This window comes from Adiantum capillus-veneris, chromosome 9 (assembly GCF_014529385.1).
Source record: "Adiantum capillus-veneris isolate H3 chromosome 9, ASM1452938v2, whole genome shotgun sequence".
In the NCBI taxonomy this organism is placed as follows: Eukaryota; Viridiplantae; Streptophyta; class Polypodiopsida; order Polypodiales; family Pteridaceae; genus Adiantum; species Adiantum capillus-veneris.
The window spans coordinates 91203239-91229668 of record NC_140939.1 but is presented as its reverse complement, the minus strand read 5'-3'; positions in this window follow the sequence as shown (position 1 = coordinate 91229668).

Genomic DNA, 26430 nt, shown 5'->3' with positions numbered 1-26430 from the left:
TGAAGCATACCTTGCCATACATCAAGGGTTCAACCATGAAGTGCTTATGCTTTGGGAACAATGATGCATCCATAGTCGGATACATTGATCCTTATTATGCAGGTTTTGACTAGGAGATCGACATCTAGCTACATTTTCTTGTTTGATAGAGTGGCAATCTCTTGGAGATCATGTATCCAAAATTTCACTTCGTCTTCCACCACTAAGGCTGAATACATTGTAATTTATAGTGCTTGCAAAGAATCTGTATGGTTATCGTATCTAGTGGGAGACCTTGGTCTACACTAGACTCTAGTGCTACATTGTGACAGCCAGAGTGTGATTGCGCTAGCAAAGAACCCCGTGTTTCATTCTAAATCAAAACGAATTAAGGTCAGGTATCATGTGATATGGAATATTTTGGCTAGTAAACGCATTGAGGTACACAAGTGAAAAACCCAATGGATGCTTTGACAAAAAGCCTATCCTCAAAGCTATTTGCACATTGTAGAGATGATGGACGTAGGATGAAGCTATGGTCATGCTTCACACTCAATGTATAGTTGTACATACTAATCCTTACACTTATAACCAGTTGGTCCATGTTGTCCTTGAAGTGGGATATTGTTGGGGTTCAGGGCAAGTGTCCAACCACCAATCACTAACCATTGACTTTTTATTTTGGACATATAGAAGAACAAGGAGTGGTGAGGATAGTAATCTTCTCACCAAGAGGTCCACCAAACACTTTAATCTTGCACTTGCACTCGCACGCACATGCTCCAATGCATGCTCATACGCATGTGTGACAAATGATTAGCCATGACAAGTCTTTTATTAGGCCTCACAATCATAGTAAAATCAAATTCAATGAGAATAAGTAACCATCTTGTAATTCTTCTCGTGGAGCATGGTTTATTTACCAAATATAGTAACCGCTGATGATCAACGTAAAACATGAACTTGGTAGCTAGAAGACAATAACAAAGTTTTTTTACTACATAAATCATAGCTAATCCTTATCACTCTATAGTGCTAAGGAGGTATGGGAAAATTGACAAGAGAAGTGGCCTCTAAACACCTCTCAAGGCTCCTGTGCTGCTCATAGGTTTCGAGGGCCTAACACAAACACAACATACAAACCCCAAACACAACAACAAACCATAATACCACACACAAACTATGGAAAATATAGGGACACAACCTAGTATTTTGTATCACAAACTAGGACATAAGAGAAGGTGGAGAGAGAGAGAGAGAGAGAGAGAGAGAGAGAGAGAGAGAGAGAGAGAGAGAGAGAGAGAGAGAACGTTTCTTACCCAACTCCATGAAAACCTTCAAGTATGCGTACTCAAAGCTTCAAGAAAACACATAATTGATATGAGCCCCTCAAATTAAAACAAAACCACAACACACAGAGGCTAAACAAAATTGGGACTACAACAGTTTAGAATTTCAAGTCCCAGTTATAACCAGCAGAAAATAAACACTCAAATCTAGCCACACCATGCATTGTCTCAGGGCCAAGGGAGTCCTCTCCACCTTGCAAATCTCTTACAATGGCAAGGGCTTACTCGAGGCTAGGTTTTGGGGTTCAAACAATCCATGACTCTCTCTCTCACACACATGCTCTCAATAGAGAAATAGACACTCACTCCATGATCACACCTAGCAAAACATCAGACATGCCACTTTAGAAATAGAAAATAATGCACAAAAGAAACATCAGACAAAGTACAGAAAACCATATCTTAGCTTCCCATTCACAAAAGATGCAAAATACAATTACAAGATGATAGTTATAACTATCTCCAGCAAGATGTTCTTGGCACAAAAGATTAGACTCAGCAAAATCCAACCCAGCAATATTTTGAACCATCAATTTTCTGACTAAAAATATTCCCACTCAGCAAATAATCATCATTTGACTCATTAATATCTGGCTCAATAGTAAATCTAACTCAGCACAAATCCAACTCAGCATATAATATTGAGTTAATATATGGCATGTCGCGGAGGTGGATTTCGTAGAAATTTGACTTGGATCCACACATCCCTTGATCAAGAAACATTCCTAGGTTCTGTTTGCATCTTTGCAACATTGTTTAGATCAATCACTTGAATTTCAAACTTAGCAACAACTAGCTTTTCAAATACCTCCACAACTGCTTCTCCACTATGATCCTTTGTAAGTTTTGGCTCTATCTGATTGACCACAGGTTTTACTGATACTTCTTCTTTCTCTAGAGCTCAGACAAAGTGTAAGACACCATAGCTTAGCTTCCCATTTACAAACATGTTCAAAATACAACTGCAAGATGATAGTTATAACTGTCCAAACACAAACAAAACATCAGCCAAAAAACCAATAAATATCATAGCACTTGAAATACTTACAATTTCCTAATGTTTAGCAAATACGAGATGAACAAATACCATCAAGAAACGGAGCCCAAAACCACCTCTTCTTTGATGAGACTTCTAAAATGAGCATACAATTGTAGAAGCAGCCTCCAATTCCTCTCCTCTCTTCTCTTTGGCATACACTATGCAAAGCACTTTTCATTTGTGGATTGAGAAAGCATTGGAAAAATTTTATGACTATTTACACTCACAAAGCCAACATGGCATAATGCAAGGCTTCTTGTGCAAGCTTGTAGCCTCTCACACACCTACTCTCGTACTCTTGTTCTCTAGAATTCTCACTCCTTCTTCTCATGTGTCTTCATTACAAAGCGAGGTCCTCCTTTTATAGGTTTTTGGAGGGATTTTATTTTTCATAATTTCTCTTAGGTACACATAACAAAGCTACCTTAGGAGGTAAATGGTTTAGGTGAAGAAATACGTGGTAGGGTTAGAGTTTCGGTTAGTAAGAGTTAGAGTTAGAGTTAGTAGGGAGTTATACAAATGGATAGCATAAAGGAAAATATACAAATGGTAAATTTGGGAAGATGAGAAAATAGCCCAATCTGGAAGATTCTCCTTCCCCACAAAAAACTTTGAAATTTTGTTCAGGTCACCTATGCTAAATAAACTTATTAGCACTATTTAGATATATACACTGATTTATTTGGTGCTATGTTTATGACTTTTGTCATTTCTTCTTCCATGATGTAAGGGTTCTAGGCCAAGTGGCCGCCTAAAGGCAATGGCCGAACGCTCGTACTCTTATTCATTGTTATTATGTCAATAAAGAGATAGAGAAACATACTCTCTAAAGCTCCATCCACCTACTATGTATGCTCATCTCCTTCCCCTTGTCTATTTCCCTCTCTTGCACTCCGCATTTTGCAACCTACAAGTGGTATTAGAGCTCACGCATGCTTGATATCTGCCCTCCCCTACCCACGTGTGCAACAACCCCGAGCATGGAATTTCTTGGGAAGCCTTGTATCTGCAAAGAATATTGATAGCGTGGAAGAAAGGCAAGGGAAATCAACAGCGATAGGGTGAGAGAAGCACCGAGATAAAAAAAGCTTGACTTGACTCAAATGTCGAGCAATAGTAGGCAATTTGGATTGTGGTACAAGCAAAGCCAACAAGTTTTCTGAGCCAAGATTAAGTGCTATCAGCTGAGCACAGGTGCACCAGGTCGTTAACAAGAGTTAAAGGGCACAAGTATGCAAGCAAGTCTTGATAGCCGAATGGAGCTCGAGGAAAAATTGAGGATCTTGCAGAACACAAAGCAATCGATTTGTGAGCAAGCAGAGCAAACAAAGCTCAGCAAGCTAAGGCAATTGAGTAGGAGTCAAAGGTTGTGTGTGTACACACACACACACACACACACAATATTGGAATACAATCAAATTGGGAGAGCAAGGGAAAATTTTCATAGCAAGTCTTGGCAGCAGGTGGGTAGTAGAACCAAGCGATCGATGGTGAAAGGCAGGCTTTCAATAGAGCGTTAGTAGTCTTCTACAACTTTCCACAGATAGAGTCCGACATAAGTTTTTTTAAAAATAAAAATCACTTAACACACCTATGGTGTGTGTAGGGGATTTTTCCCACCATTGAATTTCCTTGACACCTTGATTCACTGGCTCACATACACTCTCAAGTTGCTTGAGAGATAACAAGATTGAGAGACTGAGTAGAAGAGCTTGAAAGAGAGAGAGTGAGAGAGTGAGAGAGAGAATTGTGAGAGGAAGTGTGAGCATATGTGAGAGACAGAGAGAGCAAGGATTTATGCCTCGATATCAACACCTGGCATCGATGTTTTTCGTTCCAACACCGTGTTTGTGCCTTGTCACCGCCTCTCGGGGTGATTCTTCGACATTAACATCAACAACACTCTTTATGCGGGTAGATTTCCAACATCCGACCTCGAGACCAACATTCTCGCAGATGACCTTCTTCTTATGGCCGATTGTTCTTTCCACGCACACATGTGAGGTGCCTCTACCATAGAGGAGTGACACCCAACATCGGCACCAAGCACACCAATCGGACTTTACAACATGGTTTTTTGCTACGACTCTCTTGGCGCATTTCTGTCCGGTGATGGAGATCGGCACATACCGACACTGACACACAGGTTACTAAGGACTTTTGAGCCCATTTACACAGAGATTCTCCATGTTTTGAGACGTTACAGACACAATGCTTTCAAATGCAACTTTGGCAGTGATTTTGACAATAATTTCTCTTTAGAGAAATGCGTTGACAGATGCATGTTTTGTTTAGCACACCATAGTGTTATTGAGATCTTTTGAGATCAGATATCCCCCCAAGGATCACTTTTATTGCATGCAATAGTTCTTGGTGCCTGTTTGAGCACGGTCACTCATGTACATTGAGTTGCAAACACTACCCATTGTACTACGTGTGGAGCAATTTTTGGGCTATTTTGACAGTTTTTTTGATAGTTTCTGAGGCTTGGTTCTAGAAGAGCCCTTTTTGAGACTATGGCTAGTGTCTTTGAGTCCTCTTTAGCCTTTGGACGATCGATAGTGTGAGGTTTTATTTGAGCTAGGATATTCTCAGATGTTGAGATACCTTAAGTGACACAAGTAACTAGAGTCCCCTTCTTACGATACCCTCTCCATAGGATATGTATCTCGATGGTTTCTTATGCTTTTGACGTCGAGTTGGTGGTCACATGGCAATGATAGTGTCAACTTTTGATCCCCAGTTAGTGCACATTCTATGTGTTTCGTAAGTTGACTTTTGACTCCTCATACAAAGGAGACTTTGCGGGAATTTTCCAGCGAGTCGTGACTTTCATTGTTGGCACTTCTGAGCCTATTCGGTTGAGTTTATGCTCATGATATAAAGGTTACTCTGCCCAAATTTTTGCAGCTTCTTTCCATCGTTATGCACCTCTCAAACCCTCTTGTCAGTGATGGATTCTTCTTCAAAAAAGGAGGAATATTTCATCCGCAAGTTTGATGGTAGCAACTTCACCATGTGGAAAGAGCGCATGAAGGATGTTTTGACTAACATAGGTCTATCAGAACCACTGAAAGAGCATGCAAAGGGTGATGGCATACACAACCTCAATGGGAGCTTTTGGATGCAAAAGTCATGGCTACGATACGTCTACCTCTAGCCAAGTCAGTGTTATTCATTATCATAGGGAAGACAACAGCCAAGGCTCAATGAGATAGATTTTGCTCAATATGGGAGACCAAAAGGGCATCCAACAAAGCTTTTCTCATGATTAATCTTATGAAGCTCAACATGAGAGAAGGTAGCACAATTTTTGGACACTTAAATGAGTTCAACTCCTTGTTCAGTCAATTGACATCTCATCGATTTAGTGAGTTTGATGATGAGCTCAAGTATATTTTCTTGTTATGCTCTCTACCCAATTCATGGGACATATTTTGCACAGCCATTCTATGAGTAATTGAATTGAGTTTATGCTGCATAATGTTAGACATCTACCCAAATTGACAAATAGTTTGATGTCAGTTGGTGGATAGCTAGATGATTTGGGCTACACTACCATATTTTCTCATGCTCCTTGGATTATCAAGAAGGAAAATCTGGTCATTCTTAAAGACCAGAAGTCTCTACTCACTCTATGTCTCTACTGTGAAAGAAAATTCCATTTGTGTAGCAAAGCTGTCATCTATCCATAGCCGGCTAGGACATATGAGTCAAAAGGGAATAAAAGTCTTGCAAAATTTTGGTTATATTCCTGTGTTAATCTACTCTAACTTCTCATAATGTAAGCATTGCATCTACGGCAACAAACAGACTACATTGACATCAGGACCTTTGGACAAGAAGTTAGTGAGTCCTTTAGATCTTGTTCATAGCAATTTGTGCGTACCTATGCCAATCAAGTCGCTTGAAGGAGAATCATACTTCCTAACATTCATAGACGACTCTAATAAAATGGTGTGGCTTTATCTCTTGAAGCAAAAGAGAGACGCCTTTAGTGTCTTTCCAAAGTTGTTAGCCTTGGTAACGAACCAATCGAGCAAAAATCTTAAAGATTTCCAAAGTGAGAATAGAGTTGAGTAAATATCCTCTGAGTTCAAGAACTTTTCGAGTAAACGAGGCATTAGAAGAAAGTTTACCACGCCTTACACACCCGCCCAAAACGGTGTAGCTGAGATAATGAATAGAACCATTCACGAACGGGTCACTTTTATGTTGTCTACGATTGTCTACAGCCAACTCACCTTAAGAATTTTGGGGAGAAATCTATTATGATGGTTGCTTACTTGATCCATCGATCACCTAGTACACCACTAAAGTACAAGGATCCGTAGGAGATGTGGATGGGCAAAGCACCCAGCTATAACAAGTTACGTGTATTTGGATGTGAGGCATCCTCACATGTGCCAAAAGCACTTAGAAAAAAGATGCACCCTAAATCACACAAGTGCATCTTCATTGGATATGGTGTACATGGAGAAATGGGATATTGTCTCTAGCACGCAAAATCTAAGAAGGTTGTACGAAGCTCATAGGTGATATTCAATGAGTTCAAGATGCATAGAAAGCCAGTGAAAGACATCGAGTATCGCAATGTACGGTTTCACGATGTTACCTCACCACCTGTTACACAAAATAATGGACGTGCTAGTAATGTGCATTCCACTCATACACACACACACACACACACATGTTGCTCCAGAGAGAGGAAAATCCAGTCACCAGTCACCTTGGAGATCTACTTTTAAATCTCGTGCACCTGAGCGTTTTGAGCTAGGATTGGACTACTTAGTCACTGATTGCGGAGAACCCACTTGCTACAAAGAGGCCATTCAAGTGGATGATAGGGTGAAGTAGAAAGAATCTATTCAATCTGATTATAACTCAATTTAAGCCAATGAAACTTGGGAATTCACAGAGTTACCTGTGGGTAAACAAGCATTGCCATGCAAATGGGTGTATAAGAAGAAGTATAACACAGATGATCCTGAGTCTAAGTATAAGGCAAGATTGGTTGCAAAAGGGTTCAAGAAAATGGAAGGCATGGATTTTGATGAAATGTTTTCTCTAGTGGTTAAGATGACTACATTGTGTATGAAGCTTGGTCTAGTAGTGATTGAGGACATGGAATTGGTCCAAATGGATGTGAAGAAAATGTTTATTCATGGAGACCTTGAAGAGGATGTCTACATGAAACAACCAGAAGGTTTTGTGATAAATCCTGATAAGTCAACACGACAAGAACTGGTGTGCAGATGCAAGAAAAATCTATATGGGTTAAATTAAGGCTCAAGGAAATGGTACATCAAGTTCAATAAGTACATTTTGTCCAAGGGTTACCTACAAAGCCAAGAGGATCACTGCTTGTACAAAAGGAGGTTGAACGATGGTTCCCTCATCAGTCTGATTTTGTACATGAATGATATGCTCATATTCAGGAAGTCAAAAGATGAGATTGCACTTCTCAAGGATTCCTTAAGCAAACAATTTTCTATGAAAGATTTGGGTTATGCACATCACTTTCTTGGTTGTGTATAAAGAGAGATCACAAAAGTAGTATACTTGAACTTTCACAAGGTATTGCAACCTTTTAATATGCATTGGGCGAAATCATTGAGTACCCCAATGATAGCATACAAAAAAATTAGCAAGCATGATTGTCCCAAAATTGGATGCTGAAAAAGCAAAGATGGCAAAGGTGCCGTACTCTTTTGCAGTTGGCAGTCTTATGTTGCCATGGTTAGCACACGGCCAGACATTGCATATGAAGTGGGAGTGTTCAATACGTTTACTTTGTGATACATTATTCATTTCACATTTGGTTATGTTTTCTTGCTCGTTGGAGCGAAAATTTCTTGGAGATCATGTATCCAAAATTGCACTTCATGTTCCACCATTGAGACATAGTATGTTACACTTTCTAGTTTCAGTAAGGAAGTTGTGTGGTTATCTCCTCTAGTGGGAGACCTTGGTATACATTGGAATCCAATGCTACAAGTCAAAGTGAGATTGCGTTAGCAAAGAACCCCGTGTTTCACTTCATGTCAAAACACATAGAGGTCAGGTATCATGTGGTAGGGGATATTTTGGCTAGAAAACACATTGAGTTAGTCAAAGTTCCCAAGAATGAAAACCCATTGGATGCTCTAACAAAGAGCTTAACCTCAGAGCAGTTCACACATTGGATAGAGATAATGGGCATAGGGTGAAGCTACAATATGCTTCACGTTTTGTAAATTTGTACATAATTGCCTCTACACTATTTATCCACTTGGGCCACATTGGCCTTCAAGTGGGATATTGTGAGGGTTTTATCCCAAGTGGCTGCCTAAAGGAAATGGCTAGCCGCCCATACTCTTATTCATTGTTAGAATGTTAATACGGAGACACATACTTTCTAAAGCTCCACCCATCTACTGTGTATGCTCATCTCCTTCCCCTTCTCTCCTTCCCTCGCTTTCATTCCGCATCCTATAACCTACACATGATAGATGGATTAAAAAAAAGCTATCATTTACTCCCCCCCCCCCCCCCCCGAATTGATGGTTCATCATGTACGATCAACTAGCTCTCACTGGAATGAAAGTTGTGGGTAATCTTGCAATGCCTCCTCCAAGATTCATTTTTTTAATGTGTATTTACCTACCCAATAGACCAAGGTTCTCGTTGCTTCAAACACAAACAAGGTGAAGAGATTTTGTTAAGGATTGATACAAGATCCACACGTAGCAATACACAAGTTTCCATATATGAAGAAGACCAAAAGTATCACAGTGTAATACACCACATAAACAAATGTGGGAAGTTTGGAAACATCCACCAATCACCAAGTCTTCAAATTATTCAAAGCCCAAGATGAAAGGAATATGTAAAGAGAAGAGATCTTGAACTTGAAGAAGAGAAACCCAATGCTAAGTTGATTAGAGCTTCAAAGGCTTGGAGTTTCCTGCTAAGAGAGAATCCCACAAATGAAATTCCATGCACTAATACACCATTGGAGGGGATGGTCCCCTCTTTATCTTTTTGATCTATGATCATGTCTCCTACTACTCTCCCATGTACTCCATCCACCTCTAAGAACCCCCCTTGACAAGGTTGAAACTCCTCACATTATCCCACCTCAAATTTTGATTGGTTACCCTCTAAAATTATGACATTTGTGGCTTGTTTTATACCTTGTTCTTCCATGCTTAGCATATATGGGCCATGTCAGTTCATTTTAACAACCTCACACCATTCTTGAAGATCATCCTCACATGGGTCCACTTCACACCCTTCTACTTTGTTTTGGACTAGACAATCCATGTCCACAATCATATCTCCATGATCAATGTATTCTATGTTCTCTCCACCTATGATTTCCTCTTCTTATTCACTCTCTTCTTCCAAACAAGAAGCACTCTCAAGAAATTCTATCAGGTCAAAGTTACCTTCAAGGTCTTGATTCTCCATATAATTGCATTGCACAAAATCTTCCTAATTTGCTCTAACTAGCAATTGGTCCTCCAAAAAATTGGATTTTTTGTCATCTATTGAATCATCCTCAATTTCATTTGTAGCATCCTCCTCTAAATCTTTGCTTGTTGTGGTTGAGCTAGGATTTAAGATTTCAACATAATCTCTACCACACACACTCATCTAAATCCTCAAAGAAGGTTGGGATATCTTCAAAGGTATAGCGCATCATAGTTTACCAATGAAACAAAATCACATGAAAGTTAGTTTAAAACAATCACTATTTCTCATGACATGAAATTATTCACACCAAGCCTAGGAGTGAACATCAATTCATCCAAATGAAATAGATCGTCCCATTATTCACAAGGTAATGTTTGTTTCTAGTGGATTCTTTGTGTAAAAACCTTTTCTTTTGTGTTATGCTAATCCAAACCAAATCCTAGATCAGTTATAGCTCTTTTGAAACAAAACTATACACACACACACACACACACACACACACTATTTTGCAAGGTTGAAATTTGTTTTAGAGTAAGATGAAAACCTACACATCAAATGAATTCTAGTAGTCAATAAGTTTGCCTTGAATATCAGCTAAAGAAAGTTTTCTCTCTAACTAGATCCTTTTTGTGGGGGGTGATGTTGAACACCCAAGGGTAGCTAAAGCTTCTTGGAAAATATGTACCTTGCCTACAAGATAGTGGTGGCCTTCGAATTCTGGATTTGAACATGGTGTCTACCAGAGTGTCAAGTAAATGGATTCTTAGATCCATTTCTTCAAATGAGGACTGGTCTTTTCTACTGAGAAGACATCTCCACAAGTTCAAACTCAGAGATTATAAAGCATGGACCAATTTGCATTTCAAAGACCTGGTTCTTACCCCTAAAACCTCCCCTATGGTTCTAAACTGGTATGTAGATTCTGCAATGCTTTTCAAAGCATGAAGTCTACTTGGTCCCCTTCCAAGAATTTAAAATATTCATTAGCGATCGTTGCATTGGTGCCACATTTGGAGGGTATCTATACATAGTTTTCCCTTGTGATCTCATGAGCACATACTAGACGTTTTCATCATATTTAGGCTTGTAGTAGCACTTGTTTGGCTCGTGATTTATCCATTTTCCTTCAATGGCACACGATTTAAATTTATTTTGTTGCCCGTGATTTGGTCCATGTTTTGGGTCTCTCATTGGCATCCTTTGCACATTGGTCATCAAACCGTTAATGGGTGTAAGCATGTCCTCTATAGCATTGGCAGGAGCTGCAACAACTCATCCTACTTGTGGTGGTACTGCGGATGTAATTCACTTGCTCAATGTATCTTTAGATTTGAGATATCACAATTATCACTCAATTTGATTGTATCTAGATTGCATGCTTCCCAAGTCATGTGTTTCTTGGTATACAAAATAACATGCAAATCTTTGTTGAATAGTCCCTCTAAAAATAGTGAGACAAGTCTTTCCTCGATTGGAATCTCCAACTCCAGACATCTATCTATATATTGTCTCATCCAACTCACGCTATTTCTGACAGTCTCTCCTTGTTTTTGTTTAAAACTATAGATTTGTGCCACCGTACAATGATTGGAATCTCAAGACATGTATCTATATATTGTCTCATCCGACTCACACTATTTTTGATAGTATCTCCTTGTTTTTGTTTTTCCACCATACAATTATTTATTCCCATTTTAGAACAAGTAGCAACAAATTGCATTGCCAAAGCTGGTAGGGTGTTTATTGACCTAAGAGGCATGGTCTAGAACAAGGTTAAAGATTTGCCCTCTAAGATTATCCCAAATCCCTCAAACTGTGTATGGAAGTCGATAATGCACTCAACTCTCAAAATCTAAAGGTCACTAAATGGTCATATCGGTACCCTGATCTGCTATATTCTTTGACCCATTTTTTAAAGTCTGCTAGTCTTACTTCACGATTATACTCCACACCTTCTCTCTCCCTTCTAGCCAATGTTTCCCCCACTAGACCTTCAAACATTTGTTCGATAGATGTGACTCATGTGGACCTCTCTTTGTCCTAGCGTCACCCATTCTTTCCATGATGTAGGTGGTTTTTGGATTTCTACCCTTTGTCCCCTCATTGAGGTGGCTGCTCCAGGCTGTGCTTCCTCTTTTATAGAACATGCTATAATAGGTTCTATCATTTGGGTCCATATTCTTTTCAATTTCATGTAATATGTCCGTAATCACTTCTTGGATGATTGAGTGTCCCTGGTACTTAGTCTTCTCAATATCCTTCGCACTCATCATAACAAAATTATTATTATAACAATCCCTAAAGAGATGGATCGGTAATTCTGCTAAGCCCTTTTCTTTGATCTTGAAAATATACGCTATCTTCAAGGGTGTCGATTGTCCTATTTTGGCATGGGTTGTCTAGATTACGTATGTGGCATTGTTAGCTTCCGAACAATAGACTCCAAGCCTAGGGTTATTCGAGGGTATGTGTTTCAAAGGTTAGGTATCTAATAAGTCATATCATTCTAATTTGAGTATATGAGGTCCTTTCATAGCCTTATTAGAAATGAAGATATCAACCTCCAATCCCTAATTGTCCACTGAATCAGGATCTCGTATCTTGAGCTATTGTACTCCGTTTTGGTCCATATGGAAGTTGTCATGCTGTGGGACATGTGTCTAACCTCACTCCTATCTTATTGCAGACATGGCGAGAACCATGAATAGATTGTCAATCCATGGGATGAAGCTAAATTGACTGATGCATAGAGGCTACAAGAGGTTGTCAATATCTTGGAAAACAACAAAAAACTCGCATCTAACTCAAGCGACACTCAAATGACTGAAATCACGAAAAGCTAATCGCTCATCAGCAAAACAAATCACATTTACAGCATCAAATGACATCCAAACGTTACGATATTTCTAGGACATGTTTATAAGACCTAAGCACACATGCTTATGGTCTCAAATCTCTCTTTAGGCCAAGTGCAAAAATCACGATTATTAATAGCAGAGTTTTTGACCTAGTCGTTTTTGACCCAGAATGCATCTAAATGCTTAGCAATGATGCCCCAATACCCCACCTATACTTAGTTTTTGATTTTTTAGTGTAAACTCTTACTTATGATGAGATTAGGCCATGGATCGCGATGCCAAAAGCTACAAAATATGTGAAATGCTTATGTCAATGCGTAGAGCTCTTACCTGCGGTTGCAACGCAACAAACGGGACTGCAATGTACAACCAGGGGAGGGAGTAGGAAGCGCAAGAAGGAGAGAAGTGGGCACCGTTAGCTCACACTGTTTATTTAATTATCCAAAACTTATGAAAAACTAACAAAAATTGGCTAGGAAAATCTGGAGGTGAGGTTGTTGATCACTGGCCCAAAAATCTTTGTTCGCGTTGAGTGAAGAGCCCTATATAAAACACTTCCTCAAACGCCAATATACTGATAGATGGAAAGAACATGCATCTGGCATAGAAGCCATAAAGGAACTCTTCAGAAGGCTGGCCACTTAGGTCGTAGCAGAGACCGTTATTGCGCTCGAGGAATGACATCCACAATGCTCCTACTTGCTCTCGTTCATGAAAAGAATCAATGCATGTGAGCAGCATTCGGAAAATTTTTTAGAGCATAGCACATGAGAGATCAGGAGACTTTTGAAGAATGTCATGGCATCCGTTAGGTGTTGGTGTTTGTATTGCTGGAAATCTTGGATAATTCAGCCATGTAGGACGCTTCTTTGTCATTGCTTAATGTGCTTGCCATGTCCTTACCCTTGGTACAAGACAAAAGGTCGGGTCTTCTGAAGTGCTGCAGGTGCTCTTGTGAACAGAATCAAGTATCGTGGATTCTTGTTCATCGTGCTCTTTCTCCACATGGGGTGGACTTCCTCTGCATCTTCTTCCTACATATCTTTGTATAATCTTTCTTTGACTTGTAATAGTTCTACCTTGATCAAAGGATATGGCAGTGATTTTTGATGCCATTGTGCATTGATTTGGTTGGGAGTGAGTTGAGTAATGTTAACTCAATGGAGAACCCTCAACTCCTAATCCATGGCTGCTTTTCATTGTTCATCTGTCTCCTGAGTAACCTGCTCCTTGAGTGCATCTTCTTCAGCTATTGACTGTTGGACCATTGGCACTTGCTCAGCATCTGTTAGTGGTACCTGGAAATCTTCCTCTCCTCCTAGCCCTTCTGCCGGCTGTCTGTTCATCTTAATGAAAGAAACTAATGGAGTTTCAATGCTTGGGTGATCTGAGGTACCAGCTTCTTCTTGCATCTCCGATTGTCCGTCTCGTAGTAGCTGATTGACTCTCTTTAGCTCGGCTATCTCCTTGGGCAGCTATTCTTCTCTTTGTACCCGCATCAATGCAACATCTCTTTGTTGTGACTACTCTAGCTTTAGCTCTAGCTCAAGATCTTTATTCTTGTTTTCCAATGCCTTATGTACTTCATCGGTACCTTTGATCGAGGCAACTGCGGAAGTTTCTCTTATCTATCTCAAGAAAGATGCCTGATCATTGATGCTTTGCTCTGAATATTGCAGTGAAGCATTCACTACGTCAAGATGCACTTGGATATTTTGTACTAACGGAGTTGTAGTTAAGAGCTCATTGGTAACCTTTGTCAGTTTTTCGTCTTTGGTCTTGCAGGCATTTAATAACTTCGTGAGAAGTCCACCCAATTCCTCCATTTTCTTTTGTTGCTTCTCTTTGGCCAATTGGTATTGTTCAGCTTCAACTCTCAGCTCTTGGATTTGTCTCCGCAGATCTGTGATGACAATCATTTTGTCTTCTAGCTCTCCTTGGAGCTTCTACAACCATCTCCAGCTCTCTAGCCTTCGTACTATGGCTAAGTGCTACTGTTTGCAATTTTTGAGTCATCTCTTACATCTGCTTGGCATACTCATTCACCTCTATGATGACTTCATCATTTGTCTGCCAATCTTCAGGCTCTGTAGCTGTCTGGATGTTTTAGTTGTTTCTATGTGTTTCCTGGGTTGTTCTGTAGCGGTTGCTTGTGGTTGCAGCGGGGGTTCTCCCTCTCCTTGAGTCTGTGTGGTTGCCTTGGCTACTTTGTCTTCATAAGGCTTCTTGGATGCATTGGCCATTTTCTATTGGGTGGTGGTAGAAGGTGTGGTTTCTGCCTCTATTGCCTTGGGTTGTTCAAAACTTGCTGACTCCTTTGGTTCAAGATCAGGCTCCTTTTCTTTGGCTTGCTCACCCTCAGTGGGTCTAGCTGTTGGTGAAAGGGGAGGGCTTGTCTTCCTGTTCTGTATATGGTGATGATGGTCTGGGAGACATCTCACCCTGTTCGTGCTGGGATTCACTCTGTTGGCTGCTTGAGCTTGTTTCTGCTACTCCGTCGCATCTTCTCTTGCTTTTCTTTTTGCTTCTTGAGCTTCTTTTTGATTTAGGATTCTGCTTCCTCGCACATGCATTCAAGAGAACTCTTGGGATCTTTTGGTTCCTTCCTGGCCGGATTCTTGGTTCGGGGGTCTTAAATATATCTCTTGGAACCCACGGTGTTGGGTCCTCACCTGTAGCTTTTGGCGGCTTCTTTCGTAGGTTTGTTTTTCCCTTTCAAATCTTGCCTTTTTTGCTGAGGTTCTTCCTGATGTGCAACCACTGCTTTCTTCTTCATCTCCTCTCTTCTGGATCTCTTCTCTTCATTGTCTGAAATTTCACTGCTATGTGATTCATGAGAGCTTTTTGCCTACTCTTCATCAATTTTGTACTCTCTCCTTGTCGAGCGGGTGGTTCTTGGAGATGGCTATGCCGACACAATCCATGCGTTCTTATTTGGGGCAGGCGGTAAATTGTCTACCATGCCAATAGCATGGTATGCTATTATTTTCAATACCTCAAGTGCACCCAGATACGTGATCTTACCCTCTTTCTTGGTACCTTTTAGCGTTGATAGGACATACTTCAGGTGATCTATGGGTTGCATGGTTGTCGACTTCAACACTTGGGTGAAAGTAGTCGCAAGTGCATGATTTGGTGTTGTGTACCTTGGCGGTCTATTTGCTAGAAAATGAAAGTGTTGATGATATAAACGTGCTGCTTATATAACCATGCTGGTTCTTCCACTTGCTTGTGGATGAGATCAGCAAAGGTTGCCGCAACAGTTTCTTTGTTGAAGGTTGTTGCTGTCTTCCTATCATGGGCCATCATTGTCATTCCTTATGTTAGTAACTTGAGTGCCTCGGCCACAATCTCTTTTGTGATAACCACTTCGACTTTTTGCCCTTGTTGGTCAGTAATTTGGGTTGATCCGTCTTTCTTAATTGTAGACAAGAGCTCAAAGACTTTTGGAAGTCTACACCACATGGTTCTTGGTCGTAGAATTCTCTAAGGCTGAGCCTTCTCTTGGCCTCCTTTGTGTCTGGCTTTGCCGCGACATCATAGATTTCTTTCGGTAGTAGTTGCAGATCTACTTGATGTCCATCTTCACTTTTAAACATGCCTGTTAAAATCATGGTGTTGTTTTCTTCGAGCTGTTCTCTGGACAGAAATGTAGCTTTGACCGTCTTTATTGAACTAGGGTCCAGTTGGTATGGTGACAGCTCTTGTAGCTTCTCCTTTTGTGAGACCCTCTTCTTGGCCTTCTCTGCAGCTTGCATTGCTCTTGTTAAGTGAGTAGAGTGTCAAAGTTAGAAAATTTTTGTGAGACCCTCTTCTTGGCCTTCTCCACAACTTGCATTGCTCTTGTTAAGTGAATAGAGTGTCAAAGTTAGAATTTTTTGTAATTTCCGCTCTGAAATGCCCTTCAGTCTGAATTGCTGACAAATTGAGTTCAATTTTCTTCAAATCAATTTTTGAACATGCATAGATGCATAAAAACATGTAAAGGACAAATTCATAAAGTCCAAGCAAAATTTTACAACCAAAGTAATAATTGTGATTATTTTTAGCTGATAAAATTTTCCAACTTTTTGCAATTTTGGCGGTGTATAAGGCACTGTACATTGGTGTTTTATCCCACGACTAGCTAGAAATGCATTGAATGCATGAGACATATACTCCCCCCCTCGATCGGAACGGAGGGTGCCCATAGTACATTTCGAGACATTTTCAGCCATATCCAGAAATTGTTTGAAGCACATAAAAATTTCGGACTTCGATTTAAGAGGAAATACCCATGCATGCCTGGAGTAATCATCAATGAAATTCACGAAGTAAAGGTAATTGCCCAAGGACGGAGTTTGCATGGGCCCACAAACATCACTATGCACAAGCTGCAACCTGCATGTGGCCCGAACTGGACCATCCTTTGGAAACTTAGAACGCTGCATCTTACCCAAAATACAACCTTCACAAACATGTTTGACAGGTGCTTCAAGAGGCGGCAAAGAAGAAACCATTTCAGATTTTTGCAAACACAGCAAACTGGCAAAATTCAGATGACCAAAACGTGCATGCCAAAGTTTTGCATCTGAAATAGCCCTTGAATTTGCAATAGCATTTGCAAAAAAATTTCCACACTTGTCATACAAAGTGATCTTATGTAGCCCACGACACAAAAGGCCAGATGCAACAATTTCATCACCAAAACTGAGATCATGAACTGTACATCTGTCATCCACAAATTTGACTACAAGTTCAAGTCTAACAAGTGTGGATACAGACAAGAGATTCTTCTTGATCCCAGGTACATAAAGTGCATCAACAAGTGTGAAGGAGCTGCCATTTGTAGCAGTAAACACAACCTTTCCAACTCCCTGAACCAGATAAGAGGCATTATTGGCACAAGTGACTGAATTCCCATGAGGGACAGACTCGAGAGAGGTAAACAATTCACGATGTGAGGTAATGTGCTTTGTAGAACCACTGTCGAAATACCACACATGTGAATCTGCAACAAAACTGACAAGCATGCATCATGGACAACAGGACTGTAAGTGCACTCTGCGCTAAAAGCCCATTCTGCATCAACATCAGCATTACAGTCTCCTTTTACATAAGACTCAACAATGGCTGCATTTGTAGTGGAACTAGCATTTGCAGTGGAACCACCCTCTTTCTTCTTAGCCTCTTTGGCCTTCAACTTGGGACACTGCTTGATCAAGTGATCATTAGCTTTACAATAATGGCAACGCATCTTCTTTTTGCCCTTATCACCGGAATTTCCAGAAAAAGTGCTGCCAATAGAAGCATTAGGAACAGAAGTTTTGCCACTCGTAGCAGAACCATAAGAAGTGGCTGCATTGCTGTTACCACCCTTTCTTTGAGAAACAATAAAAGGCTGCTCAACTGCACCCTGTCTAGTCCTGTTTTTTCTGGAAAGTGACTCTTGCAACAGCAATGTGCATAATGCATCAAACTTGACAACTTTTGGATTTCCTTGGGTTTGGTAAGAATCTGGAATAGTCTCTATAAGGGAACTATCTGAAATGAATTCACCTGCAGAAATGAGTTGCTCATTGATATCCTTGACACTAGCAAGAAAAGTGTCCATATCATCTTCCTCATGCATAATCTTCGACTCTAGCTCTTTACGCAGCAAAGCAATTTTAGCCTCATTGCGGCTTGCATAAAGACCTGCTAGAATATCCCAAGCCTGTTTCGCAGATTTTGTTGAAGGAATGTGAGGAACAATGGTGCGCTTCACAGACAACGCAATCAATGCATGAGCTCATGCATCCTTTACATCCCAACGAGCTTGTTCTGCCGTAGGAAAAACAACTCTAATAGCAGCAATCCTTGCAACAAGACCTGCAACATCCTCAACATCGCCTACATCCTCAGAACCAGGACGTACATCAATTCCCTGCACAATGTTCCAGATGCCCTTTGACACAAGAACATGTTGCATCATATAAGCCCACATAGGGTAGTTGTCCACATCCAACCTGTCCTCAACAACAAACATCTTCAACACATCTGTGTTGTTGTCAGCCATGGTAAATGTTGCACCTGATGTGAAAACTATCCAAAAATAGGAGAAACGAAGCGGGAACAACACGTGCTATATAGCACAAACCATCGAAGACAAGAAGGCACCTGCTGTGCAGAAAACGGCACTGACAAAAATTCTGCACAAAATGATGAAATAGCCTTTGCAATATTGCCTGTAGTGGAAACGGAGGCCGAAATGAGCCCGAATCAAAAATCTGAGTAGACGTGTCACTGGAGCAACTGGCGACTAAGCCTGGGAGGGCATAACCTGCTCTGATACCAATTGTTGGAATTAGGGTTGCAGAGAAACGCACACAGCTTGGAGAAGACAAAGGAAGCTCAAGGCACACAATAGAGAGTGTGTTTGTTAGTATGCAATGAAAAGATAGATAGCCCTAGAGTGATGGGCGTATATACAATTCACGGGGGGAAAAACCTCCTAAAGAGGGAAAAATTTCCCCGACGGTCCTAGTGTGTTCACACACATGTATATGGTAACATTTTTAGAAAAGAAAGAGGAGGGAGTTAGGTTTAGAGTTCTTGGCTTGGAAGCCAAGATTCTTTTAAAATTAGAGAACAAAAATCACGCATCGAAATCCGTTTCCAAAAAAAAAAAAAAGAGCCACGAATGTACAAGAACTTAGCTCTCTTTGCTTTCCTCTATTCTTACCTGGCCTTGAGAGCCTATATAAAGACCCCTCTCCCTTCACTTTGGAGACACAGACACATACTCTCAAAAGAGGAAGCCCTCTTGCCTTGACGTTGGAGTAACATCTCGCTCTCAAGGTCTTACCTTTAAGCCATCTCCATCTCCAAGTCTTCTCTACCATTGTCGCGTTGCCCTTTGGATTCTTGAGTTCTCTTCCGCGATAAGATGGCCCCAAAGCGAGTGACTCGAAGCTCGAAGGACGCTCATGTCGCTCCACCTCCAAGAAAGGTGCAGAAGAAGACATCTCTTACTCCAATCGTTGCTCAAGCGGAGGTATTGATTCCGAAAGAAGGTGAAATCATCCAACCTCAAACACGGGAGGTAATCGAACATGTCGCTAATCCGCTAAGACAAATTTATAATTCTGCATTGTTATTCATGTTGACTTGGGAAGATAAGCATAGGGAACCCCTTAAACCGTCCAAGAAACGTGATTCTATCACAAGAGACAAGCATACATTTTCAAAAATTAGTAAAATAAGTGTTTGATAAATTATCACTATTTATTGAATGGTTATTGCTTTATTGTTTGATAAGTTGTTACTGATTGATATGAAGAATTGATTGATCATGTTTGAAGAATCATTTAAAGAAACAAATTGTTGAAATAATATCTTTTATTCCTTGCGAGTAGCAAGATGATTTCGCGGTTACCAGAGATTAAGCTCATGTTATCAGCTCTCTCTTGTTCCTCGCAGTTAGCGGGATGCCTCGCGGGTAGCATGATGCCTGGCGGTTAGCAAGATGCCTCATGGTTAGCAAGATGCCTTGGAGGTAGCGGGATGCCTGGTGGTTAGCAAGATGCGTCGTAGGTAGCGGGATGTCTCACGGATGGCGAGATGGGAAGGTTGTGCAACTCGCGGTTAGCAAATAAATCTTTACAAAGGCTCTGTTGGTTAGACAGAGGAAATCTGCGGGTAGCAGTAACTCATGAGAAATTGGAAAAGTTATTTTTGTTGAATTATAGGGATGTCCTTATTAGGCCTTGTTTGAATTATTTTGGTATTGTTTGAGGGGTTGGATGAAAGAACCTATGCCTGGAATTAAGAAAGAATATTGTTTATGTATGTGAAACAGTGTGGTAGGAATTAGAAAACAAGATAAAAAGTGTGAGTGTGGGGTGGAAAGTGGGGGCTGGCTCAGGTTGCCCGTCAAGGATGGGTGGTCGCAATTAGTCGAAAAACTCTCCATTTCTTCTTATTAAGAGAAGTGAAATTAGAGACTCATTGTGCCAAGAGTCAAGATGTCCCAAATCTACGTGCTGCTGAAAGCTATGGATCGATTAGTCAGGTACTTTTCACAAGATTACTAGTCAGTTTAGACTAAGTCTCATATCATATTTATGGTTTATGGATGACGGCCGTGCCTCTTAAATGTGGGAAAAAAGGCGTTGTTTATGGATTCTAAATATGTCAATGGGATTTCATCTTTATGTTACGAAGTAGTTTTTATTAGAAGCCTTAATTTATCGACCTGGCTTCTGGTGTATGAACCTTATAACCACGAATATGATGGATAGATGACGTCCTCTCTTTTGTTGCTCGTATCTCTACTTTGTGGAAATGGAGTAGAGGGGGTCGTCAACGGAAAAAGGAGAATAAAGAAAGGCCATCTATCAAGTTGCCCCAATCTTCTCAGGGTTGGGGACCTCACAATTGGTATCAGAGCTTAGGTTAAAAAGATTTAGTTGGATACTTCAAGCTTCCTCATGTGTATGGTTACTATACCCATTATCCGACTTGTAGAGATATTATGCTATGTCGATTGACGTGTACCAGAGGGTCTGGTCATGCAGGGTAGCTGCCTGTAATGCACCTCTAGAATCAGTGCACACCGCCGTGCGATGGGCATATTATAAGTTAAAGGATGGGCCTCTGCCGGGTCACCGTGCAGTGCTCTAGAAAAACGTAGGTTTAGTGTAATCCCACCTATAAAATTTGAACTTTACCTCTAAGCTTTTCATTTTTAAGGTGAAAAAACCTACAAAATTTTTAAAAATTTAGTGTAATATGGTGTAAAAACTTCTCACATATGTAGGTTTGCCAAGTTTTTGGGAAATTTTTTTTTTTTGAGCATTGGCCGGGTGGCTTTCTCCTATCTGTTATGCTCGAATTTTTGCCTGGTAGCATCTGTTTCTTTATCGTCGTCTTCAATTCTCGTAAGGTTTTGAAGTGGGAATCACATGCAAGTGGAGGTAATTTTGGAGTACTCAAGGAGCTCACGGACATATGAAATGCCACTACTTAATTCTTTGAAGTGCACTCATTCATCTTGTGTGTATCATACATGAACATATAAAATTGTAGTCATATACACATGAAGATATCCATCCATAAGCATACATAACGATACCCGCTTATATCTCGGCATATATACACACATTGAAGAGCACATATACAAACACATCTCAAGCCTCATTTAACATCTTAAAGTAGCTATGATATTTATATACACACACATGCCGCATGTTGGCATGCACTAATTTCAAAGGCACCGTAACACCAAGCAACCAACTCCTATAGCCATATCGAGTGCCTCCTTGAGTGCTGGCCCATCAACCCTAGAACATGGTATCGAGCAAGTTGAAAAAACCATCCATTTTCTTCTCAATCATTATCGTCAAGGTCTATTGCAAGAGTGGACCAACCTGCAACATGCCATACATGGACAAAACAAAGATCGAAAAATCTTTGGAAGTGGAAAGGAATGCACATCAATAGCTCACCTTGAACCTTCAAGACCAAAGCTCCCTCATAGAATAGCTTTGAAAAAACCTCGATGAACAAGCTAAACAAATCAAGAGTATTCATAAAGAAGTTCAAGTCCTCAAGATTGAGCTAGAAATAACAAAAGTACCTTGTGATTCTTAGAAGATTTCTCACTGCTCTGCTTTACTGCTTGAGAAAACCTTAAATGTACATACATTTAGTGTGACCACTATGCAATTCCTCACATACTCTCTTTCACACTTCATAAGAGTGCTCTAAATGTTATGGACGAATGCTCCATGCATTGGATATGCATGCATGAAGCCATAAAATAGGAAAACCTCTCAGCTCGCACCCTCACCCTTGCCGTGTGCCCCTTCTTACAATTGCCGACCAACAACCGTACTTGCTCCAATATTTATTGACTTGGATTAGGTGCTTGAAGAAGACAATCATAGACTAGAATACATGACAACCACTGAGCCTATGGTAGGGCCTAATGTGCAAGCAGGAACTATGTCTGGAGTTAGTGAGTATTGCCATGAGGTGAATGTTCAAAAGACTATTTGGGCTATAAGAAGAACTTAGCCTAGGTCGAAAGATGACTTGTTTTGGGATGGTTGGTGACCAAAGTGCTTGATGTGGTGATTCATCAATGAGGGGAATGTTGATCTGACATGTGGGACTGCAACTCCATGCCGTTGGGGACATAGAAAGTATCATGTAACTACAAATCCAAGTGGCTTGATTGAGGGTTTTGTGTGGTTTTGAAACTCAAATAACATCCATACATGGCGGATACATGACATGATTTTGGGTCCACCTGGTCGATCTCCAAAGGTTTGGGGGTTATAGCACAAGGAACACAACTAATGCTAAGTGCGACAGAATACTTGTATGCAAAATTGAATTATCCTTCAACTAGGGTCACAAGCTGCAAATTTGAGCGGTGGTATGAGAGCATGAAATAGAGTTTCAAGTTCCTTTTGCCCTGAATATAGGGATAGGAAGCTTGTTAAATGGACATCAAAGCTTACAAAATATTTTCAAATATGGATCAATTTGGGAAGCAACCTCGCAATAGTATTGGTGATTATTGTGTGCAATGAAACACATGTTTTCTATGTCATCACAAAGGGATCCAATGACAAAGGTGATTATTGTGTGGAATAAAACACATTTTCTCTATGCCAACATATTAATTTACAAATTATTTAAAATATGGTTAACTATATTGTTTTTTGTAGAATATTAAATATCAACAACAATGGGCTTGATTGTTTTCATTTTATTTGAATTATTTTGCTTGGTCTAATGCTTGCTCAAATATGATTGCTCGAATATTGGGATTCCTCTCCAATACTGATTCCAAAGACTATGTACAAGTGCAATATATGGAGGAACATGAATCGCGATTCATGTACCTTATGCTAGAGAGAGATATAGGGGAATTCACATTGATTTAGAAGGGTTCCAGGTCAAAACCTATCCCTTGGGCTTAAGAAACTTTCTAAAAATCCACCCAAAACAAGGAAATTAGAAAAGACTACCTTGAAATTACCAAACACATGAAAAAAATGACATACAATATAAGATCCCCGATTTTTGGGTCTCTTTTATAAATAAGAAAATTAGCTTTCAATATCTATTTTGTCAATTTTTGATTTAAGATGCTTGATTGACAGTATTCTAACGTTCTAGCTATCTTAAGTAAAAAGCAAGGTCGTTTTCATGTTTCAATAGGTCAAACAGACATTTGGTTTAGTTTTCTAAAAATCCACTATTTTTAGCTTTTTCATGTTTTTAGGTGTTTTTTTGCAAAAATAAAGGTCGGATCCTTAATCTACGTGTTCGCGGGAAGCTATGGTTCAATTTTGTAGTACTCTGCTTTTGGAGTGCTTTTTATGTATTTTTAGCTTTTCATGATTTTTAGTGCTTTTTAGTGAAAAGCAAATCCGCTTTTTTATTCCAATGTACAAGGAAAACCCGTGGTTCAATTTTTAGAAAATTTTACTCTTTTTTTATTTTTACGCTATTTTTAGCTTTCCGTGCTTTTCGGTGTATTTTAAAAGCAATCACTACAAGAGGTCAGTTAAGTTCCGGCGCCACATTACCGACGTCACTGGTGGGTGTCAATATATGTGTAGGTATGTATGGAGGGAGATAAAGTTTTTTAAAAATTGATTTTCAAATTTTCGACGCTTGTTCCAGCTCCTGTTCCGACGTTAGCGCGCATGCACTTTCCGACGTTTTCTCCGGCGTGTTCTCCGATACCTATATCGATTTTTGTACCGACGGTACTTGCAAAAAACAAAACCGTCGGCTTTCTCTGCACATTTCTCTTCTTCTTATGCCTTTTCTCAAGCTCTCTTCTTCCTCACCTCTTACAGATCTGGTGCGAAACAATCTGTCGGAAGTGCTAATATTGCTTATGGGTTAGCCCATAACACTAAGGTAAGATTGTTTTCATCTTTACTTGTAAAATTAGGGTGTATGGTTTAACTTTGTGTTTGTGTGTGCGTTTTTGCAGGTTTCAAGACGTTTACAACATCTTTTATTGCTCAAATAGAACGAATGTGAGTGCTCGAACTTTTAAATGTATATTAAATTTATTTAAATTAATTTGTATATTAATAAAAGAAATTTTCATGCTTTAAACTTTGAAAGCTTTAAACTTTCAATGCTTTAAAAGAGATTATGGTTTGTGATCTAAAATTTCATTTTGAATTATGAGTTTTTTTTGTTTTGGTTTATGAAAAAATCTTCTTTTGAAGAAATTTTGTTTTGAACTATGTCGTTTTTGAAATTATGCAATTGATGGGGTTGATGTTTTAGGTTAAGTTTAGGTTATAAGTTAAGTTAGGCTAAGTTAGGTTAGGTTATCTTATACGTTAGGTTATGTTAAGTTAAGCTACGTTACGTTAGGTTATGTTAAGTTAAGCTACGCTAGGTTAAGTTAGGTTAAGCTACGTTGTCGATCCATGGCATGTGCATAATGTGAAAATAAAACTTTCTACCTCACTCTTAATGTTTATGATGTGTGGGACGAAATGCTACAATGTACATAGTGAGATATATGCGAAAACGGATGCCATGGTTCCAGGAATGTACATACCTTGCCGGGCAGGCGAGGCCGGCGATGTGGCACCGTTGCATGTTTTAACACATTAAAGCATGCCCAGTTTTCTTTAGGAATGTACAATGTCAAGTGTTTCGAAGTGGCACACTCGTTTTGCCTAGAAAGTTCAATGCGGGCAATCTTGGTCAAAAATTGCAAGTTTCGTGCGTGGGCGTAAAAGACGTGTCCAAAGTGCTGACCAAGTGGAAAGATAAGGTTCAACATGAAATCTAAGCCCAATAGGATTTTTCTACAAATTTAGGGATTTTTCCCAGCTCTCGTTTGGGCTTCTTACGGACAAAAAGGGGCATTTTTGGACTAAAAATGGCCTTAAAATGGTCAAAAATAGCCTACAAATAGCTCAAAATTCCACATAATCGATGGTAGAATCTTTGCTCAAGTTGTGTGGGAAATTTTAGAGCCAAGAATGAGCTGATTTGGGCACATGAGCAAGGAGATACAGCCATTTCTTTACAGGGTGCTGGTGCAATCCCGTGCTACTTCCACTACATGGTTGAGGTTGTGAGGCCTCCAATTAGGGTTTTTCCTCCTCAAATAACTATGTGCACTTCTCCAATTACGTACTGAAGCTTCCATGAAATGATGAACCTGACACGAAGTAGGCTATATGAGGATTCAAAAGCTTCATTGAAGGTCTCAAAACAAATATTTAAATCTATGGAGCAACAAGAGAAACAAGGGGTTCGGTTTGATCCAGTCACAATGCAAATGTTTCAAGCCTTTGCAGTGTTTATGCAGAAACAGTAAGCTGCGGAAAGGAGCGATCTTTCCTCAACCAAAGTGCTTCAATCTGTGGTGAAGAAAATGGACCAATTTAAAGGTAAATATGTAACAAAATATCTTTGTGGATATGTAAAGGAGATGGAGCTTCACCGAGTGCCTGAAGCAGAGATTGTGCAATGTTTTGAACTAGCTATGGTTCCCGAGATCAGAGAGCATGTAAGAGGAATTAGAAATGAGCACGGGGAAACTTGGGAAGCATTCAATTAGCCTTGAAGGAAGATTATTTCATGGAGGACTCTGAAAGGTTACAAAGAGGACTTTTCTAGAGTGGGTAGTTCGTCCAAAAGAGGGACTTTTGCCTATCGAACTGCTAAGGGAATTTGAACGCTGCTATGATCAAGCTTCAAGGACTGATAAGGATACCTTAAACTCAAA